The sequence below is a fragment of the Schistocerca cancellata genome, chromosome 9 (genome assembly GCF_023864275.1).
Source record: "Schistocerca cancellata isolate TAMUIC-IGC-003103 chromosome 9, iqSchCanc2.1, whole genome shotgun sequence".
NCBI lineage: Eukaryota > Metazoa > Arthropoda > Insecta > Orthoptera > Acrididae > Schistocerca > Schistocerca cancellata.
In genome coordinates, this window is record NC_064634.1 from 273,847,785 (window position 1) to 273,866,889 (window position 19,105).

Here is a 19,105-nt window from a genome sequence, read left to right on the forward strand (position 1 = left end):
CTATTTTCATCAATTGTCTTCTCTCAGTATCTAATTTGCTTAGCGTAAATAACCAGCTCTGCCAATTTTCTTTATTTCAATAGCAACGGAAATGTTAAGGTTTTTATCTTTAGAAATCGTTAAATCAACTACCAAGTCCTTTATCAAACCTACTTTTACACTACTGGCCATTAAAATTGCTACACCAAGAAGAAATGCAGATGATAAACGGGTATTCATTGGACAAATATATTATACTAGAACTAACATGTGATTACATTTTCACGTAATTTGAGTGCATAGATCCTGAGAAATCAGTACCCAGGACAACCACCTCTGGATGTAATAACGGCCTTGATACGCCTGGGCATTGAGTAGTCAAACAGAGCTTGGATGCCGCGTACAGGTACAGCTGCCCATTCATCTTCAACACGATACCACAGTTCATCAAGAGTAGAGACTGGCGTATTGAGACGAGCCAGTTGTTCGACCACCATTGACCAGACGTTTTCAGTTGATTAGATATCTGGAGAATGTGCTGGCCAGGGCAACAGTCGAACATTTTCTGTATCCAGAAAGGTCCGTACAGGACCTGCAACCTGCGGTCGTGCATTATCCTCCTGAAATTCAGAGTTTCACAGGGATCGAATGAAGGGTAGAGCCACGGGTCGTCACGCATCTGAAATGTAACGTCCACTGTTCAAAGTGCCGTCAATGCGAACAAGAGGTGACCAAGACGTGTAACCAATGGCACGCCATACCATGACGCCGAGTGATACGCCAGTATGGCGATGACGAATACACGCTTCCGATGTGTGTTCACAATGATGTTGCCAACCACGGATGCGACCATCATAATGATGTAAACAGAACATGAATTCATCCGAAAAAATGACGTTTTTCCATTCGTGCACCCAGGTTCGTCGTTGAGTACACCATGGCAGGCGCTCCTGTCTGTGATGCAGCGTCAAGGGTAACCGCAGCCATGGTCTCCGAGCTGATAGTCCATACTGCAGAAAACGTCGTCGAACTGTTCGTGCAGATGGTTGTTGTCTTGCAAACGTGTCATCTGTTGACTTAGGGATCGAGACGTGGCTGCACGATCCGTTACAGCCATTCGGATAAGATGCCTGTAATCTCGGCTGCTAGTAATACGAGGCCGTTGGGATCCAGCACGCCGTTCCGTATTACCCTCCTGAGTCCACCGATTCCATATTCTGCTAACAGTCATAGGATCTCGACCAACGCGAGCAGCAATGTCGCAATACAATAAACCGCAATCGCGATAGGCTACAACCCGACCTTCATCAAAGTCGGAAACGCGATGGTACGCATTTCTTCTCCTTACACAAGGCATCACAACAACTTTTCGCCAGGCATCGCCGGTCAACTGATGTTTGTGTATGTGAAATCGGTTGGAAACTTTCCTCATGTCAACACGTTCTAGGTTTAAGTAGTTCTAAGTTCTAGGGGACTTATGACCACAGCAGTTGAGTCCCATAGTGCTCAGAGCCATTTGAACCAATCAACACGTTCCTTGTGTGAATGCTCTGAAAAGCTAATCATTTCCATATCACATAATCTTCTACTTGTAGGTTAAATTTCGCGTCTGTAGCACGTCATCTTCGTGGTGTAGAAATTTTAATGGCCAGTAGTGTGCCGGCCTTGGTGGCCGAGCGGTTCTAGGCGCTACAGTCTAGAGCCGCACGACCGCTACGGTCGCAGGGTCGAATCCTGCCTCGGGTATGGATGTGTGTGATGTCCTTAGGTTAGTTAGGTTTAAGTAGTTCTATGTTCTAGGGGACTGATGACCTTAGACGTTAAGTCCCATAGCCAGTAGTGTAATAACAGGTTCCTGTTTAAAAACTAACAACTGTTTTCAAATAATCACTCTTTCCAATATTTCGAAAATACGACTTGTCTAAAAATTGATATTTTACTCTAATTTATCTTCAGTATTAGGGACACTCCGATGACTTAATTGGAAATTGATACATAGCTCTTTAAAAAATGTTCTCTCTCTTATGATGTTTGTGCAAGTGGTTGACCGTAGTAAATGTATTTAATGCACATCAATGCAGTATATCCTGATTTGTAGGCTTACATCACCCAAGCAGAAACGGATGAAGACCTACTTGCTAGGGTCCAAGCTCCCTATCTTCTGGTGTAACAGACACCAGGGATCTTTGAGACAGTGCGACAGAACATGCGCCCTTGCCAAGCAAGCATTGAAAATGGCGGTCGTCGCTTTCAACAATCATTATTTATTAGCTACTTTGTTGTTACGTGGTGTTCGCGGTGTACGTCAATAACACAATAATATGCATTTCCTACCATTGGTTCCCTCTCCGAGTTTAATCGGTTGTGGACCCATTATTACCTGTTTCTGTTTGACCTAAAAGGTTTGAGAAACCATGTATACTCGTAGGGTATATTGAAAAGAACATTCCTGAAAACCTTAAACCAGTTTTTATTTGTGTTGATAAACCCCTTTGAGCATGCCGGGCAGAGGAAGAAGCTTCAGCACAATGAACTTAGTTATGAAAATTAGGAATTTGGTTTCTGTTTGCCATCTCTCATCTTTAATGTTTCTGAGACCACTGCTATCTTTATGGAACCCTGAGGAAGTATATACGCTGTAGAGCCAAAGAACCTGGTGCACCTTCCTGATATCTTGTAGGGCCCCCGCGAGCACGCGTAAGTGCAGCAGCACGACATGGCATGGACACCACTAATGTCTGAAGTAGTGCTGAAGGGAACTGACACCTTGAATCCTGCAGGGTTGCCCATAAATCCGTAAGAGAATGAGAGGGTGGAGATTTCTTCTGAACAGCACGTTGCAAGTTATCCCAGATATGCTGAATAATGTTCATATCTGGGGAGTTTGGTGGCCAGCGGAAATGTTTAAACTCAGAATAGTGTTCCTGGGGCCACTATGTAGCAATTCTGGAATTGTGGAATGTCACATTGTCCTGCTGGAATTGCCCAAGTCATTCGGAACACACAATGGACGTGAATGGATGCAGGTGATTATACAGAATGCTTACGTACGTGTCACCTGTCAGAGTCGTGTCTAGACGTATCAGGGGTCCTATATCACTACAACTGCACACGCTCCACACCATTAAAGAGCCTCCACCAACTTGAAGAGTCCCTCGCTGACAAACAGGGTCCATGAATTCATGAGGTCGTCCCCATGCTCGTACACGTCCATACACTAGATACAATTTGAAACGAGACACGTCCGACCAGGTAACATGTTTCCAGACATCAGGAATCCAGTGTCGGTTTTGACTGGTCCAGAAGAGGCGTAAGAGGCGTAAGGCTTTGTGTCGTGCTGTCCTCAAGGGTGCACCAGTGGGCCTTCGGCTCCTAAGGCCCATATCGATGATGTTTCGTTGAATGGTTCGCCCGATGACGTTTGTTGGTGGCCCATCATTGAAATCTGTAGCAGTTTGCGGAAGGGTTGCACTTCTGTGACGTTGAACGATTCTCTGCAGTCGTCGTTGGTACCGTTTACGCATGATCTTTTTCCGGTCGCAGCGATGTCGGAGGTTAGATATTTTACAGGATTTCTGATATACACGGTACACTCGTGAAATGGTGGTACGGGAAAATCCCCATTTCATCGCTGTCTCGGAGATGCCTTGTCCCATCGTTCGTGCGCCGACTACAACACCACGTTCAAACTCAGATATATCTTGATATACCTTCCATTGTAGCAGCAGTAACCGATCTAAAAACTGCACCAGACACTTGTTGTGCTATATAGGCGTTGACGACCGCCGTGCCGTATTCTGCCTGTTTACATATCTCTGTATTTGAATACGCATACCTACACCAGTTTCTTTGGCGCTTCAGTGTATAAGAACCTGTAGGCACGCCGAGGACAACCAAGGCAGGAATGTCAACCTACATGTGCGGGAGTTTGAGCGATACTCCAGATTATGAGACCTTCTTTAGGTGAGTTACCCCATTTATTTATGTTAGGAATTCAGCATTGTTAATGGACATTATTTTTATATAGAGAGTTTATGTTTTTGTCCTTCCAACTATATTGTGTATGTCTTGTGTTAGGCATCAGACGTGAAACACGCTAGCGACGGCATAAAAAAAGAATAAAAGTAGACAACTTGTTTATTAAAGCGTAACCTTGTATTTCGTGAATGTTTCCTGTTAATATAACATTCAAACCCGTTGACTAAGTTACTTAGGTATGTGACTATATTTTTTACATTATGAATCGTTTTGTGTGGAGCATGACACTGAAGCCGGCCGGAGTGGCCGAGCGGTTAAAGGCGCTACAGTCTGGAACCGCACGACCGCTACGGTCGCAGGTTCGAATCCTGCCTCGGGCATGCATGTGTGTGATGTCCTTAGGTTAGTTAGGTTTTAAGTAGTTCTCAGTTCTAGGGGACTTATGACCACAGCTGTTGAGTACCATAGTGCTCAGAGCCATTTGAACCAAGCCATGACACTGAAGATGGGCATGTATGTCGATACCGGAACACTGAAATTAATGTTTGTCTTGTTATAATTAATTTTCAATCTTATTTTCAATATTATATCATTAAATACATTAATTACCTGTCGTTGTTCCATTTTATCTGCAGCAGAGACCAGTTCTACGATATCATCAGCACGATGAAGTGGACCATATGTGCTCCGTTAACTACGTTCCTTCTTTGTTACTCCACTTGTAGGATCTAAAAATGTTTTCCACGCGTGTTAAGACCCGGCTTTGGTGTTGAGAAAGCTCATTGTTTAATTTCTCTTTCAGTCCTGAATTAATGACTATGCTGATACGTGGAAAAATCTTTTTTCTTTTTGTACCAGAGGTTATGCAATTTTATTCATTCTCTACCGGTTTCAGTACTGGTTACCAGCTTCACAGGAGGTAATAATGTACATTAATTGCTCAAAAATGCGACAGTTCTGAGTACGGCAGCATCAAGTATAAAGTTATTAGATAACTTTTTTCATTGTATTTCCACTGTAGTAGATCCACACCATCAAAGTGTAGTAACATGCACACACTTAATCTGAATATCAAGAGTGTATGTGTTATTACCCTTCGATGAGGGAAATCCACTTGTAGTATCTACCGCGAATATTAAATTGAACGATTATTGTGATAATTCGTCACATGTCATACCTGATGTTACATTATTATCTCTTGTGAAGATGATAATCAGTATGAAAACCGATAGAGAATAAATAAAACTGTACAACTGTTGGCACAAAAAATGATTTTTTCAAATATTTATCGGCTGTACACAACAACGTGAAGAAGGCTTGGCGCTGATACGCTCTATTTAATGGAAGCTCTAGCGGATGTTAGATGACGATCAGTTTGGCTTTAGGAAAGGTGAAACAAGGGAGGCAGTTACACCTGATAATGGAAGCGAGATTAAATAAAAATCAAGACACATTCTCAGGACTTCTCCACCTAGAAAAGCAGTCGACATTGTCTAATGGCACGCGGTGTTCGGAATTCTGAGAAAAATAAGGGTAAACCATAGGGAAATACGGGTAATATTCAATACATACAATAGCGAAGATTGAACAACAGGAGTGGAAAACGAAGAATGAAGTGCTCGGATGGTTTGATTCGTTTGTTTGGAGTGAAAAGGACTAAACTGCAAAGTCATCAATCCTTACGCAGATGAAAAAGAGTATAAGACATGGATGTAGCCTTCACCCTAACTGTTAAATCTATACATCGAAAAATCGATGAAAGAAACAAAAGAAAGTTTCAAGGCTGGCACTGGAATTCAAGGTGAATGGATATCAATGATAAATTCGCCGATGAAATGGCTATCCTCGGTGAAAGTGAAGAACTACAGGATCTGCTGAATGTAATGAACAATCTAATGAGCACAAAATATGGATTCTGAATAAATCGAAGGAAGACGAAATGAATGAGAAATAGCACAAGGAGATGAAGTTAAGGAATTTTGCTACCTAGGCAGTAAAGTAATTCAGAGAAGCCTAGCACTCTAAACAAAAAGCGTTATTGGCCAAGAGAAGTCTACTAATATCAGACACGTAATTTAATTTGAGGAAGATACTTCTGAGAATGTGCGTTTGGAGCACAGTATGTATGACAGTGTAACATAGTCTGTGAGAAAACCGGAACAGAAGAGAATCGAAGCATCTGAGATTCCGTCCAACAGAAGAGTGCTACAAATTAGGTGGACTGCTACGGTGAGGAATGAGGAGTTTCTCGGCTGAATCGGCGAGCAAAGGAATGTATAGAAAACACTGACAAGAAGGTGGAACAGAATGATAGGGTATCAGTTAAGAATCATGGAATAACTTCCACGGTATTAGAACAAGCTGCAGAATGTAAAATGTAACAACTGTAGAGGAAAGCAGAGATTGGAATAAATCCAGCAAATTATTGATGACTTAGGTGGTAAGTGCTATTCTGAGGAGAGGAATTCGTGGCGGAATGCTTCAAACTAGTCAAAAGACTGCTGTCCCAAAGAAAGAAAAAAAAGAAAAGAAAATGGAAGGTGGTTGTTGTTGATGTTGTTCATCTTGTCTTCAGTCCGATAATAAACCGATACAACACTCCGTGGTAATCGATACTGAGCATTCATCTTCATCGTTATATAACTTTATCAACCTACAACCACTTTAACCTGATTCCTGTAGTCAAATCTTATTCTTCATTTTTTACCTACCACATCCATTATCAAACTGACTACTCCTTGATGCCTGAGGATGTGTTAGTTTTACCTGTCCGTCCTTTTAGCTGTTTTATAACAATGGTGATGACCCTCAAACCAACGCCAAGGATAAGAAGAAAACGGACTAATATACTGCGTCGTACACGTTTTGGAAACGAGTTATGCGTATTACTAACCCATTTTGCTTCCCGTTGTAGTGTTCGTTCTCGCACGCAGAATCGTAGAACATAAGGATCACATGAGACTGTTTCACATAATGTACAGGGATTGCATTCCGTCAACATACGTCCGCTGATTGTTTCGATATGCCACCCGCCTAATTCCCTTCTAGTGATGACCTGCCGCAACTGCTTGCAGCTTAACAGAGGACGGAGTACCAACACCCCTCCCCTTGCGACCCCTCCCCACTCCATCATCCCTCGTCCGATGTGGCAGCTGCAGGGGAACAATGCTTACCGCTTGCACCCTCATTACAGTCTTCATTCTTTTTGTCCTTTTTTTAAAAAAAGAATGGACTAAAAAAAGACTAGGCTGCCTTTTATGCGTTACTCAGCTGCGTTGTTAACAAGTAAACCAGCGGAGCAAACTAGAATTTGAACACTTTTGCTGTGTGGAGATAGGGCGCGGTGCGCTGCACAAGGTGAATAACGGACGCAACACTCGGCCTTTTTGGGAGGGCTCATTTATCAGGCGGCGTGAATGGCCCAGGAAGGGCGGCAGGGAGGGGTGGGGGGAACAGGGGTGGCTGAATCATATCGCGGCTGACAGCAACGCGCTATACTGGCTCCTAACAAAAAGGGGGAAAAAGTGCGAGCGCAAGCAGGAATGGAAAACCTGGGGTCATGTAGGTGGAGGGGTGAGACACCTGGACTAGGCAGAAACGAGCCTTGATTGAAACAACCGAGACGGGCAAAATGATGGCAGAATGTATTCAGTATCGGTAAAGCACCCACTATTCGATGGCATTTTTGTTTAAAGAAAATTTGGATGATTTCCATTACCGACATGGAAATATGACGTAATTTTTGTGACACTTGGGTCTTAGTCTGGAGTACTGGAATTCAAATGGTCTGTGATCTATCAGTTTAATTAATTTGGGAAAATGTAAATCTATATGAAGAAATATCCTTCTTCTTGGCATGTTGATGACAAACATTTAAATTAAGTGTAGTGCCTCAGCATTTAGGCTTCCTGATGCCATATGCTCTCGCGTCACGATGCCGGAGGAGATAGTGTGAACTGGGCAGTGATGGAAAGGGATCACCGTCTGCTCAACATCACACACAAAAAAAAACTTAGATTTCGGAAAGTCCTCATTTTAACAAGGTAGTTTTACTTCGACCAATACTCTAGCAAAGACGAGTAAGTGATCTCCATGGTACGCTGTTTCCTGAGGGTGGCTCACTTTTAGTTGTCTCCTGCCATCGTTGGAGCCTCTCTTCCGCCTTTAAGGTACTTGAGATGAAGCTTTTCCTGCCGTGAAGACACCAAGGAACAGATTTATGCCCATGAAGTGGGTGTCTGTCGCTGTTACTATCCGCCTATCAGGTGGAGCTGTTCCAGCCACAGCCGGCCGGAGTGGCCGAGCGGTTCTAGGCGCTACAGTCTCGATCCGCGCGACCGCTACGGTCACAGGTTCGAATCCTGCCTCGGGCATGGATGTGTGTGATGTCCTTAGGTTAGTTAGGTTTAAGTAGTTCTAAGTTCTAGGGGACTGATGACCTCAGAAGTTAAGTCCCATAGTGCTCAGAGCTATTTTTTGTTCCAACCACAACCTGGACCCTCTCGAATGGGGTTGGTGTAAAGCAACCTGCCACTTGGCGGCAAAATGGCTCTGAGCACTATGGGACTTATCATCTGTGGTCATCAGTCCCCTAGAACTTAGAACTACTTAAACATAACTAACCTAAGGACATCACACACATCCACGCCCGAGGCAGGAATCGAACCTGCGACCGTAGCAGCCGCGCGGTTCCGGACTGCGCGCCTAGAACCGCGAGACCACCGCGGCCGGCACTTGGCGGCAAGTTTGGCGAAGAGCAGTATCAACCCTTACCGAGTGGCAGTATTGGTATCACAAAGGGAAACCATATTCTCCTGCCGACTAACTCAAGGCTAGAGCCGACGTCCGAGATATTCAGGAGTAGAGCTATGACTGAGAAAGGTTCCCAGCCATGAGACTACTAATCTGCAGTTAGCGTATTTCTTGCGGAGATGGAGAGCGCTGACTACTGTTTTGCATGGATTTGGCTTCTGGTTATTGGCCTTTTAGTACTTTCCCATGTCGTCAAGTGCAGACAGAAGTTGTCTTTCCACGCTTTCCAATGTCTTACGCTAAGTAGAGAGCGCTGATCGTCGGCGTAAGTAACTAAGGTGTAAGCCTTGTTACGTGGTCGGTCGTTGGCGTTCCAGTTACGTAGTCTGGGGAGAAAGAACACTTCCTAGGATAAGCCATAATTTGTTTTGCGCCGCTGACTTTTGATGTTTTGGAAACTATCATGGAATCTTCTGTTGCTGAGCAGCTCTGCAGTGATCTTCATAAAGCCGTAATCTTTGGTTGTGTTGTACACCTTTGGTAGAAGTTTCCTGATGTTTATCGTGTCGTATGTCTCACGCAGGTCAGTAGAAGCTACACCAGTGACCTCTCTCGAAGCCGTCCTCGATATGACGTGTAAGATTCAGTACCTGCCCTGTGCAAGTCCGCTCAGATCGGAAGCTGGCTTGTTCTCTAAAGAGCTAATCTTCTATGAGTTGTGTGAGCCAGAGTAGAAGAATTCGATCAACTAGCTTGAACGAATGGCAGAGTAAAGAAATGGCCGAAAATTTTTCGGGTCGTCCCGTAATTTTCGAGGCTTCATCAAAGCGACGACATGAGTTTGTGGACAAATGAACACCATTCAAGCATAATGAGATTTTTCAGTCTGCAGCGGAGTATGCACTGATATGAAACTTCCTGGCAGATTAAAACTGTGCTTTAGCGAGACTCGAACTCGGGACCTCTTCTTTTAGCGGTCAAGTGCTCTACCAACTGCGCTACCCAAGCTGGACTCACGCCCCGTCCTCAGAGCTTTACTTCCACCAGTAACTCGTCTGCTACCTTGCAACTTTAGAGAAGCTTTCCTGCGAAACTTGCAGGACTAGCACTCCTGAAAGAAAGGATATTGCGGAAACATTGCTTAGCCACAGCCTGGGGGATGTTTCCAGAATACGAATTTCACTCTGCAGCGGAGTGTGCGTTGATATGAAACTTCCTGGAAGATTAAAACTGTGTGCCGGACCGAGCCTCGAACTCGGGAACTTTCCCTTTCGCGGGCAAGTGCTCTACCAACTGAGCTACCCAAGCACGTCTCACGCCCCATCCTCACAGCTTCATTTCCGCTAGTACCTCGTCTCCTACCTTAGCTCATTTGGTAGAGCACTTGCCCGTGAAAGGCAAAGGTCCCGAGTTCGAGTATTGGTCGGGCACACAGCTTTAATCTGCCAGGAAGTTTCACCAGTCAAACATAATACACAGCTCCTCCGTTACCTCAGCGACCTGAGTGATAGAAGACCACGATTAAAAAAAAAAAATCTGGTAGGAAGCGAGTGATGTGATTGGTAAGGTGCTGGTGACATTAAATAAAAAATAATTTAACACCCTTTATTAAAGTACTAATTAAAGTACACTTGAACCACAACAATACAGTATTAACCAAATGGAAAATTTAGAATATTATACAGTCCGTCTTAATATTGAAATCTGGGAAGCAATTATTACGTAACTTATTAGGCAAAAGGTTAATTACAATAAGATAAAGATTCAAGTAAACAATGTTTCCCCAACACTTGCGGTGGTACAACTCTGTCTGTAGATTGACTAACCTATAAAAATTTTTAAATGAAACATCATGACAGTCAAATTCAGACACATGCTAGAAAAAAAAAAAACAAGGCGGTATAACGCAGCTACAACACTGCTGCCACCGCACTACGGTCACATCAAATGTATCCCATAGCCAAATACAAAATTCTAAGTAATTCAGTTAGTGCGTAATCATATTCTAGACAAGTCTCGCAAGTAACGGTTAACTGTTATAACGCCAGCGGCTCTTTTGGAATCCGGAAGAAACAACTTCCAGTGCAAACAACTATCTTTAAGACAAATCTCCAGTTTACTTACATAATCTAAAACTCAATTGGACTGAGATTTAAACGTGACGCAAGTCATTTCGAGCAGGCATTGCAATAGACGGGTAGCAGTTCATAATAGTCGATTTCAACAACGGCCTAAAGGCCCTTTACACGTATACACCTGTGAACAATCAGTCAGTAAGCTATATCTAGGCACACTAGTTAAGGGGAACAGTATAGAATTTTAATTATAGGAGGAACCAGCTAGACGAGGATGACAACGCTGGTTCCCTCAAACAGAGAGAAATGAGGAGTAATTTTCAATCGCGTAATCCTTATGCACAATAACGGCCAACTGCCAGTTTTAAGTTTCAGAAAGTAGGTGATCCAGTATAAGTAACAACAGGATCGGTTACAGCCACAAAGTATTAGATTGTTGATAACGCGGTGATCATTAAGATTTAAGTAGATAATCACGCCAATATAAGATCAGAAAATATGAGGCGTTATTTCTAGTCCACAATCTATTAAATGAAAGTGGCACAGTAATATGTCAACAGGTCAGGTGGAGGAAAACGTGCGTCGTTGCAAGTAATGGCGTCTATAGTAGATATATTTAATAGCAATAACATTATATCACCTGTATATGAAAACAAAGCCGCTTATGGTGACATAATTCAGCCGCCTGAATCAGCTAGTGATTTACCTCAAAATCTACCAAGGTTTACCCTAAGAAAACAAGATAAAATAATACTAAATCGTACAACAACATTCCCCTTTCGAGATAGCGTCAGCCGCAAGAGATAAATAGCTGCAAATGTACAATAATCGAGACCACTCGTTTAAGATATCCACAGTAAATTTTATAGCAGTACAGACACTTGCATTAAGCGATGTAGGAAAATCACGGGAAACGTAAATCTGGAAGTTGCGGACGGGAATTTGAAACTGGCATTCACGTGTCGTACAGCCGTTACGGCGCCTTCCATGACCACCATCGGCGTACGTCGGCCCCACATAATGCCACCCCAAAACATCAGGGAACCTCGCTGTACTCGCTGGACAGTGTGTTTAAGGCGTTCAGCCTGACCGGGTTGCCTCCAAACACGTATCCGACGATTGTCTGGTTGAAGGCATATGCGACACCTTTCGGTGAAGAGAAAGTGATACAAATTTTGAGCGGTCTATTCCGCATGTAGTGGGGCCCATCTGTAGCGCGCTGAATGGTGTCGTGGCTGTAAAGATGGACCTCGCCATGGACGTCGGGAGTGAAGTTTCGCATCATGCAGACTATTGCGCACAGTTTTTCCACTGCAGCAATAGCCCTTGGGCGGCCCAAGCGAGGCATGTCATCGACGGTACCTGTCTCTCTGTATCTCCTCCATGTCCGAACGACACCCGTTTGTTTCACTCCGAGACGCCTAGACACTTCCCTTGTTTAGAGCCCTTCCTGGCACAAAGTAACAATGCAGACGCGGATGAACCGCAGTATTAACCTTCTAGACATGGTTGAACTACAGGCAACACGAGCTGTGTTTTTGATTCCTGATGGAATGACTGGAAGTGTTGTCGGACCCTCTCCGTCTAATAGCCGCTGCTCATGCATGGTTGTTTTCTTCTTTGGACAGGTTTAGTGACATCTCTGAATAGTCAAAGGGACTGTGTCTGTGATAGAATGTCCACAGTTAACGTCTATTTTCAGGAGTTCTGAGAAACGGGGTGATGCAAACCTTTTTTTGAGGTATGTATTACACGGGATAAAAGAAAAATAATTTCCAGATTGTTTCAAAATTTGATGCTGCTACATGTCGTCCCATTAACGTGAATAGCCCAAAATCACTTCTGAGGAAGACCAGTAAGGCTCATTAAGCGTCTAGTATTGCACTCGGGGCCTTCATTTTACCTATTAAGACAGATTATATTACAATATAATTTAGTAGAGAGTCTGATGCTGTTAATATGGACAGATGTCTGAAGATGTGTTGTTATCATCAATAAGCCACTCATGTACGAGTGAAAGGTAGTAGCAACAGAAGCAGCAGTGCAATGTTTGCTGGGTATTCAGCCCAATTTCTTGGGTGATATGAAGTCCTCGACCTTCCGGTTGTCCCTTCAGTTCTTGTTAGCAAGTGATACGTGTACATCACAATTAGTTGTCCGTTATTAAAATTTCTTTTAGTTTCTCTTTCATCAAATGGATTAACTGAGTTAACATTTTTATTCAACCGTCTCCAAGACCAGAAACATGAAAGGTGCTATGCATATTTGTTAAGATAGTGAAGAATGCGTTTCATTAAATTTAAAGACTGGACTGTATATTGCGACAAAACCACCTGACAATAGTTTGCTTTAAAACAAACTTAACCCATTGCTGAGACAGGACGACTACTCCTCCTTTTTCGCCCCCATCGACGTGCGCCCGACCAAGAAGGGACGTAATCAGGAAATCTGTCGGCCGTGTAACCACAGATTTCGCGACGGTGGTCCAACTCGGCGTCCGTCTTGCCGCAGCTCACCGGCGGACGCAGAGCGTACCATTTCGCTTCACTGGCCTGGAAACACGCGAAGAATGAGTCCTGCAGCACCGGGCTCCGGGGATTCGGTGGTAGCAGAACTCGAGAAAAAGGACGAAGCCGTGGCAGCAAAACGGACGACGCAGGGGGGAAGGAGAGGTCAGAGAGAAGGGGTGAGGACGGAGGAAGCGGAGGCGGAGGATTGGGAAGCCATTCAGCGCAGTCTGCTCTAAAACAACCTGTTGCTATTGACATTCTCAGCGTATTTATTGCTGGCGACTCCTCCGATTCACTGCCGATGTGACGCATTAGAAAGAAATCACGCTATTGCTATGAGACTGGAACGTCCCAGAAATCCCGAAACATTTCTATCCGTTTACAAGCTCCAACCAATCACTATACTACATCCTTAAACGTGAATAAATTGTATGGAACAATCTAAAGGAAAAAAAGTAAAGAGAAAAACCTTTAAAACGAAATGTATTACTATTAGCACGATGTTATTTTCACAGGAGGGAACACAAATACACAGAACTGTGACGGGAAATATTAGAGGAATAAGTTCAATAAATGCAGCTTACAAAATTTACGGGGAAATTCTTTATCAGAGACTGCTAATTACTGCCGACGCAACAATTTCAGAAGCACAGCGATGCCTTACAAAGGGACGTTTCTGTAATGAGAATAAATTTATAACAAGAAAAATTATTGAAAAATGTCGGAAATTAGGCTTCGCCATGCATTTAACGTTTGTAGATTACGAGAATTGTAGAAAGGGCCCCTTTATGGAAAATATTAGAAATGAAAATTTTCTTAACATTTTATTGCCGGCCGGGGTGGCCGAGCGGTTCTAGGTGCTTCAGTGCGGAACCGCGCTGCTGCTACGGTCGCAGGTTCGAATCCTGCCTTGGGCATGGATGTGTGTGATGTCCTTAGGTTAGTTAGGTTTAACCAGTCCTAAGTCTAGGGAACTCATGACCTCACATGCTAAGTCCCATAGTTCTCAGAGTCTTTTGAACCATTTGAACCAAAATTTCATTACTCTACATTACTTATTTTTCGGTGTTTCCTTCAGTGTATTTCCTATGGATAGGTATTTTTACTCCTGCTTTACCTCTTGTCTCCTTCTCGACTCCACTATAAATTAACAGGTACTATTCATACTCCTTTCACCCTATGCCTTTCGTTTTTGTCTCTTGGACACTACAAATCGCGATTTCCTGATGTTTCAATTATGTATAAGCTCTTGAACCTTATTATTAAAGGATTTTATTTTCCATATTCCAATTTGCAGAATATTTTTATTTTTACGTGTTATATTCCTGTTTCTAGCCTTGGTCGTCCTGTTTTTAAACCGTCCTTTCCGAGGCACAGTACTGGTACTCCGAGCGTACTCGTCTAGTATATCGCTGGCCTGGCTATCGGTGGGTTACTTTTTACGATTTTCCTTTCCCTAGTCTGGCTGCTTTCAGCACAGTTTAGGAGCCCAAATCTGCCCCATCGACATTTTATTAGAGTACTGGCATGTCCAAGCATTTATTTGCTCCTACTCCTCAGACAATGCAATGTAGCAGAAAGCGCTGATTTTTTCTTTAGCATTTCCTTCCCTTAGCCTTCGGTGATCTAACAGTCTGTTCTCCAGTATGGCACCTTTGGAGGTCTGGGTTGAGGACAAAAAATGAAAGAGTCCACCGGGCATTGAAACCTGCACTTTTGTGGTCGAAAAACATAAGAGGTAGCCAACAGATACCGACAGGAGAGAAATGAGAAGTAATTCGACAATGCTAAGTGGAAGTAACGGCAACTTAGGTCAGGACTCCATGGTCGCTTCGCCATATACTCCCAACAGTAAAGCTCCCTATATGTTTTTCATGATAAAAGTAAAAACATGATTTTGTGTCAATGAAGAATTTTTCTAAGTTCATCAGTCTTAGGTATCGATTCAAACCCAATGTCCATTTAAATGGCCATTCCATATTTTAGTCTTTGTTCAAAAACTTCTTAAAGCCTTCTTTGATAAGTGGCCTGCGCTAATCTTACACAGTTCTGGGAAGCTCACTGTTATTATGCCGCTAAAACAGTTTTGCAGAGACAGGTGGATACTTTTCAATGATTTCTATTATAGGACAAAAATGTGACACTTCACTAAGAAATCCTCTTTTCATTCTGAGGGTGCATTCAGGCCCAAAACTAGTTACGACAAAATGCATTGCTCACTAAAATGATATATGAGAAGTACCTACTCATTTACAGTGGAGTCTAAAGGGAAACAAAAGCTAAAGCTGGAGTGGGCGTACTTATCCACAAGAAATTCAAACAGCTTATCGAAGAGTGCCATTATATCTCTAGAACAGTAATTTTACGAAAACTTGTGGTATCATAGATCAATACCACTATCACCGGTGTCTCAATTGGCAATGGAAACGCAGGTTTCCGAGAGACGGTGACAGCGGAAGTGGGGGGATCTGGAGGATCCAATGATGCACGCCCACTGAGCCACGCTTTCTGCAGCTCCATCAGCTGCTGGCGGAGCTACACAGCCAACTGTCTGTCCCAGTCTTCGACAGTTTACAGCTTTAGTCAGGCTTCGGCCATTCACTCGTGCACTACAGCATAGGCCTCACTCTGCAAAGTGCTCTTTTGCTTCTTGTAATACCTAGATTTTTATTGCTGTTTGTTCCTATGTAAAGTTACTTCGCAATGCTTGGACGAAGCTATAAGTCATTAAAACTTCTGTTTACATTGTTCACATGTTTTTGTTAATCATTTTGATCCTGTCCAGTTTCTCCAACGATAGCTGCTACACTATCCTGTAGCCAACGTCTCCTTACCGGTATTTATGCTGTAGTACACGACAAACCAGGCGACGACATGTTTTAGTTTCCACGTGAGACAGTCAAGTCTCATTGATTTCTTACTTTAGTGTCACATTTTTTGCTGCTTTTGTTTGCTAAGGTCTTGTATTTTGAGTCCCTTAAATGTGTCTTCTTTTGTTGGCTATTTATGTTCTAGTTTCCAAGAGTGCTGCTTTTGCATTCCATCTTTTCTGTGATATTTTTATTGCTTCCTGTGTCTTGTGCATTGCTTAGTTCAAAATTACAACCATGCTGCAACCACAAGCTGTTGGTAAAACTCAGATCATTCAGTCTAATAGTCAACAAATGGCGCAACTGCTTGAAGTGATGAATCACTTCTTGACAGCCCAGATGGCTTCAAAATCGGCACTCGAACCAACGGAAGTGTCACCACCACACCACCTGCATGTGTACCACCATTTCTACAAGATGAAGAAAGACTTGAATGAATACCCCATTCAGTTTGACACACACATAGAATGGTATACAAACGAGGTGCTCACAGACATTCCTATTTCTTGGCCATGGTAGTAGTGTGTCTTTATCGACTGTGTGCAAACTTCCCCACTTCACAGACAGAACGTTTAAAATATGAGCAACTATTACAGGTGCTTACGAGTTATTAGGAGGAAAGGGTACAAGTGGCAGCTGCTAGCTACTAATTCTTTGGTTGTGCAAGCAACAAGGGGAGATGTATCATCACTGTGTGACTGATTTTGGGGGCCTTACTAGACAGTGTAGGTTCAGATGTGACTGTAACAAATACTGCAATGATGCAATGATTCGTGATGCCATATACACGATCTAACTGGTTCTCCAATTCGGGAACAGGTTCTTAAATACCCAACCTGCAACAGGTTCTGCAGATTCTATGTAAAGTTGCAGCATGAATGAATGTTAATTTCGTACCTTGCATTAGATTTTATACGTTGTAACAAGTATACTGATAGTGAGCAGATTTGTCTAACTGTACAGTAGGTAATGCCAAAAGGGATGACACTCGATTCAACAGTATTAACATACCGAACCCAAACCCAACATGTCAGTGGGCAAAGTGAGGAAAAGCTGCTGGAAGAAACGTTTTAGTTTGGGGGCAGACACAAGTTGCACCATCACGGCCCACAAACAGCAGAAGGTTGGTGACCCATGGCGAGAGGGAGAACGAATGTGCCAGGCGATACATCGAGGGGAGCAGGTAGCAGTCCAGCGCTGCTTGGGATGGAGGGAGTCTTCAGAAAATTGCGTCGGGGAATTTCCAGATGGATACAAACAAGCCAAAGACGCAGATGATCACGTGAAAGTCCTGTGGTACATTCGTTATGTGCATGTTTAACTTTTAGGCGTCAGGAGCGGGCAGAAAACGTCCGATCGGTTGAAATAAATTCGGAAGGAGTAAAAGGGGCAATATTTCGATGCAGTTGAAAGGTAGGTCCTTTGCGACTGGCAGGGGTAGTTTCCACAAGATGAAAGGAACGCTCCCATTTGTCTGAAAAAGCCGTGACATGAAGCACAAAAGGACACTGGTGGGGGACAGTTTGCTACGAAAGACACAATACCGAAAACTTTGACGACTCTCCTCTGAACTAGCATCAAGTGAAGAAAAGGGCGCATCATGTTCTGTATGAGGCCAAAAGAGGAATTTTGTGTGAACACTACGTTCACTTTGGCTGACATTCCGCTAGATATTAGCTGAAGAGCCGTTGAGCTCCGATAGCAGAGGAACGAAACAGCCACATTGTTAATTGTTCTTGCAAGAACTGAGAGGGCGTTGAAGTATACATGCAGCTCCATCTATGCAAGTGTTTATCGCCGTATTTCCCAGACTAAGGATGAGTGTATGTTTTCTCACCTAACAAGAAACATAGGACAGTTTCAGCTGATAAAATTGGTAAGGATATTGATTAGCTTTCTGTAGGATTTTCAGTGCGCGACAGCAGCCATGTAGCTGATACAACGTCGCACCTAAAGGTAAATGCCACTGGCACAGGCGTACAATTGTTAGATCGTCAGCTTGCATACTCTGTGAACCTGAGCGACATTGAGTACTCTTTTGCTCATCTTGTCACAAAAGCTAACCATCCTCCGTAGTCTGGATTGTCATCCTAAATAGGACCGAACTTAGAACCGGAATTGGATGATTTGTCATAATATTGATCAACTCAGTGTTTCACTGTCTAGAAGTAAGAAAAATCTTGTAGAGAACCTTCAATTTAAATTTGATATTGTTGTGTTCAGTGTTATTTCTGCTAATCAGGACATAATACGTTATCTTGACAACTATCCTGAAATTGTCATGTCACAATCTATGTAAACCCGTGTGCTTCTTTGACAACCATACAGATATTAAATCATGTACAGATAAACACTGATGTGCTCTGTCATAGAATAAGGGTCCACTCCTAAACACAAAAACATTTATTCTAATGACGCTAACGCACACACAGGGTGCTTTTGCTGATGTATGTCGAATGTGAAAAGGATGGAGTGTCAGATCTCGACTATCAAGATTCCTGCAAAAGCTCATCAGTTTTGAGGTAACACCTGTTACTCACAGCTATCTCGCAAATAGTGACCTGATGGACCACAGCCGTAGCGTTTACGTAAACTCATGTAGTGCCTGGCACATGGTATGAAGCCACGCCCTCGCTGAAATACGGTGCATGATCGCCGATCATGCCCCTCACGTGAAGTGAATCGCTGTTTTTTGCGACAAATCTGGACATTCACAGTCTGCTTACTTACAGAAATGTAAGGCATCCTTTCAGCTACTCCTTCATGCAAATCTAGGTCACATAAAGTGTTTAGTGTGTTTTCGAAGTCCCAGAGTGTTGTTAGTATTAAACACGTGTGTTAACAGCCCTTCAAGATAAGCTCTCAACTCATCTGCATTGCTACATGGGGACAACAAACTTTTTTGTCTCTTCCCACTGCTAGACAATCAGACCGTTTGGAA